The sequence below is a fragment of the Glandiceps talaboti genome, chromosome 22 (genome assembly GCF_964340395.1).
Source record: "Glandiceps talaboti chromosome 22, keGlaTala1.1, whole genome shotgun sequence".
Classification (NCBI taxonomy): domain Eukaryota; kingdom Metazoa; phylum Hemichordata; class Enteropneusta; family Spengelidae; genus Glandiceps; species Glandiceps talaboti.
In genome coordinates this window covers 4,446,496-4,458,181 of record NC_135570.1, presented here as the reverse complement: position 1 = coordinate 4,458,181, position 11,686 = coordinate 4,446,496, and the positions used below count along the sequence as shown (strand labels likewise).

Below are 11,686 nucleotides of genomic sequence, written 5' to 3'. Positions count from 1 at the left end.
ATATTGTGAGCCATACGTCTATCAATGGAATACTTTACTAGGAAAGCCAGAACAAAAACGTTCACTGAAAGACATCAATTGGATATGCAATACTGTCATACAACGAAGAGATCGCACTCTTAGCGCGGAACAAACGCTTACAATTTTACGATCAAAGACAACAGAAACTCGACGACACTCACCTTTGTGATATTTAGCATGCAAAACAATAATAATGCATGTTGTAACCTTTGACCCGTACCTGAGTGACGACTCAGGTGATTATATTTTGTCAGTAATTGAATTTTTTTTATGAATGGAATAATGAGTATTGTTTCAGTACAATTGAAATTTTAGGTCCCATGGTACCATGACTACATATTCAATTATGAAATTCAACACAAATTTAGCGCCTTAGAAAATTAGCTTGCCTGGGGGGTCACTAAAAAACATCCAAAATGGCGGACGGCTCACGATCCGTCGTAAAGCATCTCTCGTTACATCGGAATCAGTATTCTGCAGGATTTGGTTTCTCCATCGTTGGAGGACTCGGTTCGGAATTTCCTCCAGTCATATGCGATATACTAGATGGCTCAGCAGCGGCACAGTGCCCTCAGGTATGTGTATTTCATATAGTTTATTGCGTTAAAACTGGACTCGACACAGTGTGTATTTATCTCTGCACGTATGATAATGATGACACCCAATTTTCCTCCGATGGACTGACGCATTTTGAAGCTTTAATAGAAATTCAGATGAAAAGTGTAGGCCTTAATGACGTAAATAGTCGGAGGAGTGCATATATGCATTGTATGAACGTTGCCCTGATTTTATATTATATACATTAGATACATTATGTAGTCCAGTGTCCCTTGCAATGCAATCGTTGATAGTCCGTTGAATATTGGTTGCACTGTTGTGTTTATGTTACGTGGACACGGGTGAAAGTTTCCCAACAAATAGCACAGGATTTCATGTTTTTCAGCGGTTCTACAGCAACAGCGAAAACAAATTATCCGACCCTGTATATCATATAGGAGCTATGTTGTGGAAAATGTGAGCTGTTTTGACACGATCATCATAGTAATACTAATAGCATTGTTAACGTTCGATGTAACAGTTGTCGTCAATTGTTGGAAGACGACGCATCTAAATGTTGATACAATAACTTTAGTTTAGAGAGTAAAACCGAGCAATGAAATGGAAACTATGGTCACAGTCACACGGTGTACAATGTACATAACCAATCATTTAAATACCACTTTGTAATGTGATCATGTAGATTGTATTTCCCAAGTCCATCTGCAGATATGAAAGTCATTTTAAAGTGACGCTCGAATTATTTGTGAAAGTCGGTGATACTTCCATGGTATACATATTTACTACAAGCTCAGGTCTTGTTGGTTTTTGTACATTGTTCTCTGTAACGATTTACTTTATGTTGTCCTAGCAGCAGTACTTATTCATGTATACAGATAATTAGTCCATAAAAAGACTGTGAGCCACCACTATAGACCAATAGATTTGGTTTCTTGTAGAAATACTTGTACAAGACATTGAAATCCTAAGTTGTGAGAGCAAAAGGTGAAAATAACAAATGCAGGTAGATTATCAAAGACATTGTTCTCACAAAAGTATAGAATTATTAATGGGAAATTTTTGTTACAGAATGGAGGTTTCCATTTACCTTTTGTGATTTGTGAATGGCTAAGTTGTATTTATATATACATACATGTATATATTTAAAGTTCAGGATTTGTATATTTTAGATGTGTAGTTTGGAGAACTAGCATGTTGTATATATACAATACACCATAATAAATTATATATATATATATACATACATACATACATACATACATACATACATACATACATACATACATACATACATACATATATACATACATACATACATACATACATACATACATACATACATACATACATACATACATACATACATATGATATACACACATGTATGTGTGTAAATATGTATGTGTATATATATGTGTGTGTGTGTGTGTGTGTGTGTGTGTGTGTATACACACATACATATACATATTTACAAACATACAATGTACGTACTATGCACATGTATACAAACACATAAATGTAGTATAAATCAGTGTAGCTACTACAAATAATTTACATATATAACAATCGGTAATGCAAGCTCCCACAATTCCAGTGAGTGAATGAATGAATGCATTGATAGATTCACCAAATGAGTGATTGACAATATTGTTAAATTACTAATTTATGAATGGCACACGTGTTTGGTATCTAGTCAGAATTTGTTTGCTAAAAATAGACAGTGTTAGAGGTACCTATTGTTATAATAATACTGGTAGTAGTTGTAACACGTCATTGTCTGGTTTGATTGACTGGGCCAAACATACAGGACATACACTGTATACAGGACTTATATAGAAACGCATGTACATGTATATGTACCCAGTGTTAACATTGCCTCAAATCAATATTTCTAGTCTGTGGGATTATTACAAGTGTTTGCAAATACAATTAATCAAACAAACAGATGACAAGTATGGAGTTCCTTTGTTGTGGTGGGAGTAATCAATATTACTTGTGTTTGAACTTCTAGTAAAAGAAAGATGATAATATGTCAAGCTAAAATATCAACAGTGTCTTTTGTATTATCAGTTAATGATAAAATCTGCAGGAGTTCTGCCATGATTTTCACATAGCAGTGTTTTTGCTAAGGTTGGGAAACCCCTGTAACAGAAAGGGTGTGTGAAAGGGGGTAAAATAGCAGTGTTTTCCCATAGAGTCTATAGTAATTTTGTTTGGGAACCCAGGTAAAATGACATGGGAACAACAGTAGATTTTACCTACTTACCGCCCTTCGCAAAACACTGCATAGTGCCCCCTCATTCTTCTGAAAATTTTCCCATATTATCCGTTAGTCCTGTGTGCTCCCTAAGTAAATATAACTAACTAATGACACACAGCAATATCTTGTCAGTATCAAAAGTTTGAGTTGTCATATTTCTTTTATTCATGACCATTGTGCCCTCTGAGCCACACACACTGAGTGATATATATGGTATGTATTAGAGGGTAGACTGCCCCAGTTTTACACCATAGCATACTTAAAGGGTTTCTGATACCTTATTTGCAAATATGTTCCTCTAACAGGAATTACGTTATCAAATGATAATTAAAAAGTTTAAAACAAATTTTGGGAACAAATACCAAATTTTTGCTGATGTCTCATTAGCATCAAATTTTGGGATTCCCTTCCCTTTTTTAACTTTGTGCCTAGAAATTTTCAATTTTTTCATCTTTTTATTTTTTTGACTCTGTGAGTAGAAATTTTCTTTGATGACTTGAGTCCATGAACATTTGTTTGCATATGAATTGTGATGATGGTGACAGTTATGAAAATGAGAGGAGGGAATATTTTCTGCTTCCTGCTTACACTTTTGAGTAGTATTATCACACTAAAAGTTACTAATACATGTAGTATTACTATAAGTGATAATTTTTGAAGGGTGTATTCTACAACAATCTAATTTCCTGCTCTTGAAGCCAGAGGAAACAAGTGTGGGAACCCCCAAGGCTTTTCTTACAACTCTGTAACATTACATAACCAGCTGAAGAGAAATGTGACAACAGTGAAAGGAAATTGACATAATGTAACACCTGGTGAAGCTTGATAAATTAGTAATAACCCACATAAGGCTGCAGCATACTCTGCTATAATCAACTGGAAAACCAGAAACAGCAGTTTGTTGATTATGTAGTACATGTTTAAATGCATGCTATTTCCAATTTGGGAAACCAGCATGACAACGAGTGAATTTATTAATAGAGTTCTGTTATGATTTGTAATTAATGTCACTTGGTGAGGATGACAGATCAAGCGTGAAGTTTTTCTGTTGTATCACACACATATTTGACTCAATTTCGATCCTTGTCTAGGTCAAATTATGACATTTTTGTGAATAGAAGCAAAATATTGAAATGTATAATTTTAGTGTTTTGATTTAACAATATTACATATGTTATCAGTGAAGCCATAAGACCTACGTACATGTCCCCTGTTTTCTGAGGGCAGACACACTTTTTTTTTGCTTTACTGTGACAAAGATTGATTATGTATCAAACTACTTTGAAATGCAACCAAAGTGTATCTCTGTACTCAGTTTACAATGTACTGCTATAGAATATTAGATAATCCTGACAGAAAGTAAAACTGCACATTAAGGTGCTTCCTGGCTGCCTTTCATGACTATTTTGTATATCCGTATTACAGACATGTGCTTCTCTGTGATAATGTTAATGTACACACACATTATTTATAAACATCAGTGAGCCATATTTTTAGTTTCTGTAATCAAAGAACCCATGTACACAGTTACCTTATTTTTAGAGGGTGACCCAATCTGATTAAAATCAGATGTAGTGTACACTTCTCGATTTCTTTTTGGCTGTTACGTTTACTGTTGTTTGTTCTTTTGTGAGCACTCGTTACATACATATTATGAAACAATACCATAGGGTTTCCTGAACCTAATCACATACTTATGAGTATCCAATCAGAATCTGTCTTACAATATGACACTCAGTGTTTGAAATTGAAAGAAAGAGAAGTACCAAACAATAATGATAACATCGTTGGCTACGCTCTGTGCTCATGCTCTTTCGAACAGAGCATGCTGAAGTACTGTACCCATATGTTTTGGTGTATTACACTTTTTCAGTGGTTGAGTGAATTCACTCATTGTTCTTGTGTGGCTCAGGAAAATCTATGGTATTTTGTCAGATGTATGTAATGCGCACTCACAAAAGAACAAACAACAGTACAAACGTAACAGCCAAAAAAGAAATTGCGACGTGTACACTACATCGGATTTTAATCAGATTGAGGGTAACCTTACATTGAGACACTTGGAAAGAGTTCACCAAGTTGTGACGTACATAACACATTGCTCTTCCCAAAAAATAATGGTAGAGTTATTAGATATTTACATAACAAAAGAAGATATTATTATGCTAATTACCTTCCACCATTTACAAGAAAGAGTAGGGTGGAATTTGTTCAAGCCCAGTTTGATGGAGATAAAATATGGGTGAGAAGAACAGCTTTCTTGAAGAGCTCTGTACGTATAGAAACAAGTCTATCATAGACAAAGGTATGATCTTATGTGAAAATCTAGGACTTAATCCAGTGCCTTTAAGTTGGCGATGGATGTTATCAAAATGGAAATCAATTAATGTATTCTGGTAACTGTGGAATAATATATAGACAAAACACATGCAAGCTTAATCAACCATAATAAGATAACACATTCTGTACAAGCAGGAGAAAAATACATGTAATACACAAAAGGTATAACTTACAAATAATTTAGTTTGGTGTCACCAAGGTTCAACGTAATTTAGATATCAAAGAGCTACATGCAGTAGAACATTTGCACTGCTCAATGTTTTTTTTTCTCTGCCAACAAAAAACCACAAAATAAATCATTGACATTTTTACAGTGTACAGGAGTATTGAATTGAGGTAATTTAAGAATAACTTCTGACTCTGAAGTGCATTTGCTTGAATGTGTAAAATAAGAAAATATTCTTGGAAACCATTCAATCTTTGTAAAAAGTACAAAATGTATGTGTTGCAAATGAAACCTGTGGTGTATACATGTACGTGTACGGGTTGTCAGTGGCTGAGTGGTTAACCCACTTGCCTCTTAACATGCTGTAAGTAAGAAGAGTGTCGTTCAGTTTGACTCTACCGAACAACGCAGGTTTTCCCCGGGTACTCCGGTTTTCTCCTGCATTAACACTGAACCCATGAGGGATGGCCCTCACTGGACTTCTTGGGAGACAAGTGTTTATATGCTTAAAGAACTATCCAGTATAAATAAAGATTGTTATTATATTGGTGCATTCACAGACAAGTAAGAACTTGTCTGTGGTGCATTGCTAATGTAATGCTATACACAGTACTGTACATGTAGCTGTAAATGAGCAATTACCAATGCAAATGAGTAATTACCAATGCAAATGATAATTACCAATGCAAATGAGCTATTACCAATGCAAATGAGCTATTACCAATGCAAATAAGTAATTACCCATGCAAATGAGTAATTACCAATGCAAATAAGTAATTACCAATACAAATAGGCTATTATACTTATTATCATTGCTTGTTTATAGTGTTGAATTATAGTTATGGAGGGTAGACTAATTTTACAGGAATCGATGGAATCAAATATATACATGTAATATTTATGGAAATTGGTTACACATAGAAGGCAAGTAAAACAAAGTGATAATTGGGTTGGGTAGATGGTAGTATTAAAGGTCCAGGTGAACACCAATCTTTCAAAGGGATATAAATAAAAATTGACTTGGGGGGGGGGGTGCTAAGAAACAGTACAAATCTCTTTAACTTGTTGCCGTCTTGAAATAATGTAAATATGTGATGGGGAGTAACATGAAGTTATGTTTACAAATAAATGCCCATGATGATTCAAGCCCAGGTTCTTGTATTCATGATATCTTTAATTTAAGGCCATGGTAATGTTATTTTATCAGTGGAGTCATGAGTATTACAGTCTAATTATGATTATGATTATAGTCTAATAACTATATATTTGTATTCGTTTTCTACAATCTCACCCTCCACAGTTGAAAATCTCTCTCTCTCCACGGTGGAGAGAGAACATAGAATGTGTAGCTACCAGACTAGAACTGAGTTTATAGCACGCTTTATAAGTTATCTATGTCAATTTTACAACACGTATTTGATGTAGCATATTTCACAGTACTATAATCTGAATGCTTCAGTGTTTTCAGACTATGTTATCAAGTCAACATATCGCACTGTGCTCTGTTTTGTTGTACTAAAGCTCATTCCGTCCACTTGAGTTGTGATAGTGTAAAGCACATGCTGACTGACAGGAAACTGGTTACTTTTCATCCTTTGAGACACTGAATAGCAGTATTTGAGTGTGACAACCAATCATCCAACTGGTAAATAGACTCTTGAAGAACTCATTAATTCATGACCACAATACGATTATTGCACCTTTGCACTCTAGTCTACATCTAGGAGTCCATGAATATAGTAATTTTACCTCCCATGAGAATGGTTTGGAAACTGGGTGTAAACTAAAAATGGTACCATTGTGTATTGAATGCAGTGCATGACTTGAGTTTGTATTCAAAAAATCAAATGGCAGTTAGGATATATAGACTAGACTAGAATGGACTAAACTAGACTAGACAAATAGAATAGAATAGAATAGAATCTTTATTGCATCTGTTAAGAAAACATTTCTTCATTGGATTTTCTGCAATAAGTGTTTGGTGCTAAAATAAACTAGTAAATATATCAACTATAGTAATAATTGATACAATGTAGTTAACAAAAATAACAAAATAATAATAATAATATTTATTTTTCTATACCGTAAATCCATAGAATGCTCTAAACGGTTCACAAATCTAAAAAAAGAAAAAGCACTTGATACTAAAACAACACTTGATACATGTACATCTGAAAAAACAGTTAATTAAAAGCTTTGCGGAAAAGATGCGTTTTTAAACTTTTCTTAAAACAATAAGGTTGATACGAAAGTGTAAACTTTTAGGATAGATAAATGTATTGCATATCTTTTAATTCTGTAGAATTAGTTGAAATAATGGAGTAGTGTTAGTCTTTCAAGACAACAGGTAGGCTATGTCTCAGTCAATCTGATTAAAATCCAATGTAGATGTCGGCTTATCGTTCATTGCTGTTTTACCTTCGTTATTTTGCCTGAATTGACCTTCGTAGTACATGTTTACGTTTTTATCCTGATGGCCTCCTCTACCTCCTCTAAATTATTTGTTTTCATCCTCCCTCAAATTTGCTTACCTGGTGTTACCTGGCCTGGCAGGTGTACATGTAACACTGTATTGTTAAACTTTTGTGTTACATTTGGCTGGTGCAGGGTAGTGTTTTTGTTTTTAGGGTTTAAAAATCCTCTATCTACCAGGGAGCATCTGTGTGTAACACAGCTTACAAGTTGAGCAAAACAGGATAGGTAAATTGAACCTGAGTTTCCCAATTATTTTACTGGAGTTAAGCACCACCAAAATGATGGTACAAATGTATATGCATAGTATTGAAATCTATGTTTTACCAGATTTCCACCTTCTGTTACTGAGATTCTGAAACCTAAGTAACCATTTTAGTTGCTAACTCACAGGGGCAGTGTTAGTGTTAGTAGTACTGACTCCTGAGCTAACCCGATACTAGCCAAGACGGAAAGTGATTCTTGAGATGTACATCTACTGTAAAACTCAACTTGTGAAAGCTGTATCTTAATTAGTTGTCATTCTATTGGACTGAGTCCAACTACTCGGTGACAGCTTGCAACTAGTACCAATTGCTATGTAGCCATTGGCAAGACTGGATCACTCAAGCAGAATTTAGCATAAAGACAAACAGAACTTAAGGTATTATTTACAATTACAACAACAGCCCATGGATTCATACCTGTACAATGTAGGTGGGAAGTAGGAGTCTGTATTTGGTTCAAAGTAACTGAATTTTTGTGTGTGCATGTATGTGTACAATTACGACTTGTGTAACAGTGTTATTGAGGGGTATTTATTCTACTTTGATTTATCTAGACATTTCAACAATACGTGAAGACGTACACGTGTGTGAGATTGCTTGACGGATATCACGTTTTCTGTATTACATGTATACAAAATATCCAAGTATTTTGTATTACTAGAGTCGAGTCTTTTGCATACTAAGATACAATATTCATGGCCCGTCACACATGAATAGATCATTCCTCCAATTAGTCAAGAATGGAGAGTCAAATGTTTGAAATGCTTGTACATGTCGTAGTGTTATTCTCTGTACATTTTGTAGCTATACAGATGTACATATATATACATGCATGTATTCAGTATATACACATTCTTGCAAGCCAGAGCAAATGTTTCTGCTAAAGCAACGAAATATTGACCTCTCTTGGCAGGTATGTTTCGGATGGTGCTGTAAATAGGGGTGTGGTTTCGGGTTTTTGATGTTGTATGTACATTGTATACATTTGTTAATGTTAGAAAATTCAAATTTAGATATATGATTTCAAACTAAATACCATGTTGTATAGTACCATGCACAAGCCAATATATTGTCTCTGAACAGAAAATATGGAGTATACACCTCAGTTGTTCTATGTCACAACAACCCATATCTAAAGTCAGTGAGTGGTTCTGCATGACCCAAAATATAACTCAAAATATTGAAAATCGTCATTATTTTTCCCATTTTTCATGAATTATGTTTGAGGAAGTACACTGGAATTAGATGTATATTAGAGTTATTCTCCCCTATTTTTCTTCATTCAGCTGGTAAATACTCATAACCTAATGTTGTTACTAATTGTCTAGCGACTTGAAGTGACAAGGCTCCTTAAGTCACTCATATTTTCCTTGGCTGTACAAAGAAAATATTGGGGAATAATATCTAATTGTAGTTACATGTATAAAATGTGTATCACTCTGGTGTACAAATGTATCCTAGCAATTGTAATTGCTTTTAGAATACTTACTATAAGTCACTTATTTCACCCTGTGTATTAGAATTAACCAAACAATTATGTAGGTACATGCCCTGAGGAAGTTGAATTAGCCTGCCTTTTAAAAGTCCAAAAACTTGTGGCATGCCGTTGTTACTACTAGACACATATCATGTTCTCTGACATGATAAATTATCTCACCATACTGTGATAATGTCTCCTGTCATAATATTTTGAAATATGAAAATTGAGACCGTGTTGCGCTGATCTTTTAACACTGTGATATCAAAGCAACATCATAGCAACTCTCAGAGACCAAACATGTCCACGTCATCCGAGTTCCAATTTCTTCTGTCAGGTTGGTGAATCAAAGTGCATCTTCAATGCCCTAAAAATTGTTATAAGAAGTCCTTTATTCAATCAGCTATTTTCATTTTAAATTTAGGGCTTTATTTATTGGTGCAAATGAATTTGTATATTATCAAATATGTATTTATATCTTGTACATTTTTATAGGTGTTTGTCGTGAGGCTATCCGTGGCTTCGAATCCCTTCTCAAGAGATAGCTTGCAATTCAAAGATACATGTACTTATAGGGTATGGCCTAGACTGTAAATAATTATGCAAATTACCACAATATGTAAAGTAGTATGCAAAATATGCAAATGACCACAATGTGCAGAGTAGTATGCAAATTAGCCAGCATCTTTTGAATCTTTCCTAGGGAGAACACTGTCATAAGACATGTGTTTGATGCCATAAAATATCTAGGCAAAGCAGCATGAACACAGCTTGCATGAATTATCTAATTTTGGGCAACAAGCTTTTTACGGGTTTATATTATAAGGAATAAAATGTCAGTTATAAATATTATACAGATAATATTAGTATGCAAGTTACATCCTAAAAATATTTGTATTCAAACATACATAAATATACAATGTACATGTATGTACATTTTGTAAACAGACATAGTCCTGAGGAGTCATGAAGTCCAGCCTAGAATCCAGTAGTGTGGGGATTTTTGGCTCTCCATTCTGCTGCCACATTTGGCATTTTGCTAGTGGCTGGTTACTTCTATGAATGTTCAGCACGAAATGAGGCGCAAATTCTCATTGGGTTTTAAATTTTTCCTGCTGTTAAGTGGCCATATGGATGAGAATTTGGTATTTATTTTGGATTTTTATTTGATAAAACAGCTTCACTATGTTTTTCTACTTGAAAAAATAATGCGAAAGAACATATACCAAGTCCATGTTCATAACTCAATACATTGCAAAAAGATGCAAAAAGTGTAAAAAGTTTGTTATTGTACGTACGTACAAAATTGAAACAAATGTACTCAATCGCATAAACTTACACACAGCAATAATATACACATAACATATGTGTAATGTATACACATAATTCATAATGAAAAGTGCTTATAATACAAGGACAGTATAGATGAAGTGAGGAACAAGCCTATTTTGTGTAGTTTTGAATTTTGTACAATTTTGTACCAGCAGTCTGTCTGCATGTTTCTATATTTGGACTGTTCATGGAACATACAATAATGTACATGTAACACAATTAACAGTTGTTTGCCATTGTCAGATGAGGTGAATGGTAATGTCTTTATCTGTACACATGTATGGAGATGTTGTAAAGACAGACTATTATTAGTATAGCATGCTTTGCACACATGTGAGTTTGATGACATGATGAGTTTGATGGCTGTCTGTCTGTTTACATAATACTAGTTAGTAGTCTGTCTTACCTTCTTATTTGTGTGCATTTCTTGTGTACAGTATGTGCAGGTGTGTGTGTCTGTCCAAAGTAGGTTCTGAGTTCCCGGCTATTTGAAATTTTCATTTGGGTCTCCCACTAAAGTTATGATATTAGGCTGCCTGTACTTACATTTTATAATAACTCTATGTTTCTCATTGTACAAATTATGGATTGATTGGTTGGTTGGTAGGTAGGTAAGTGTGTGAGTAAGTGAGTAAGTGAGTGAGTGAGTGAGTGAGTAAGTGAGTGAGTGAGTGAGTGAGTGAGTGAGTGAGTGAGTGAGTGAGTGAGTGAGTGAGTGAGTGAGTGAGTGAGTGAGTGAGTGAGTGAGTGAGTGAGTGAGTGATTGAGTGTTTGATATGATGTTTAGAGAGTGTG

The 11,686-nt window shown here is 34.5% G+C and overlaps 1 protein-coding gene across 1 annotated transcript in view; it reads left to right on the top strand.

The window, feature by feature from the left end:
• The first annotated feature begins 447 nt into the window (after nucleotides 1-447).
• The window catches only part of LOC144451932 (PH and SEC7 domain-containing protein 1-like), a 54,858-nt gene continuing 43,619 nt past the window's right edge, over nucleotides 448-11,686 (top strand). The window contains exon 1 of the mRNA XM_078142846.1: nucleotides 448-596. The gene's annotated coding sequence lies outside the window, so the exon portion shown is untranslated. The remainder of the gene's footprint in view (nucleotides 597-11,686) is intronic.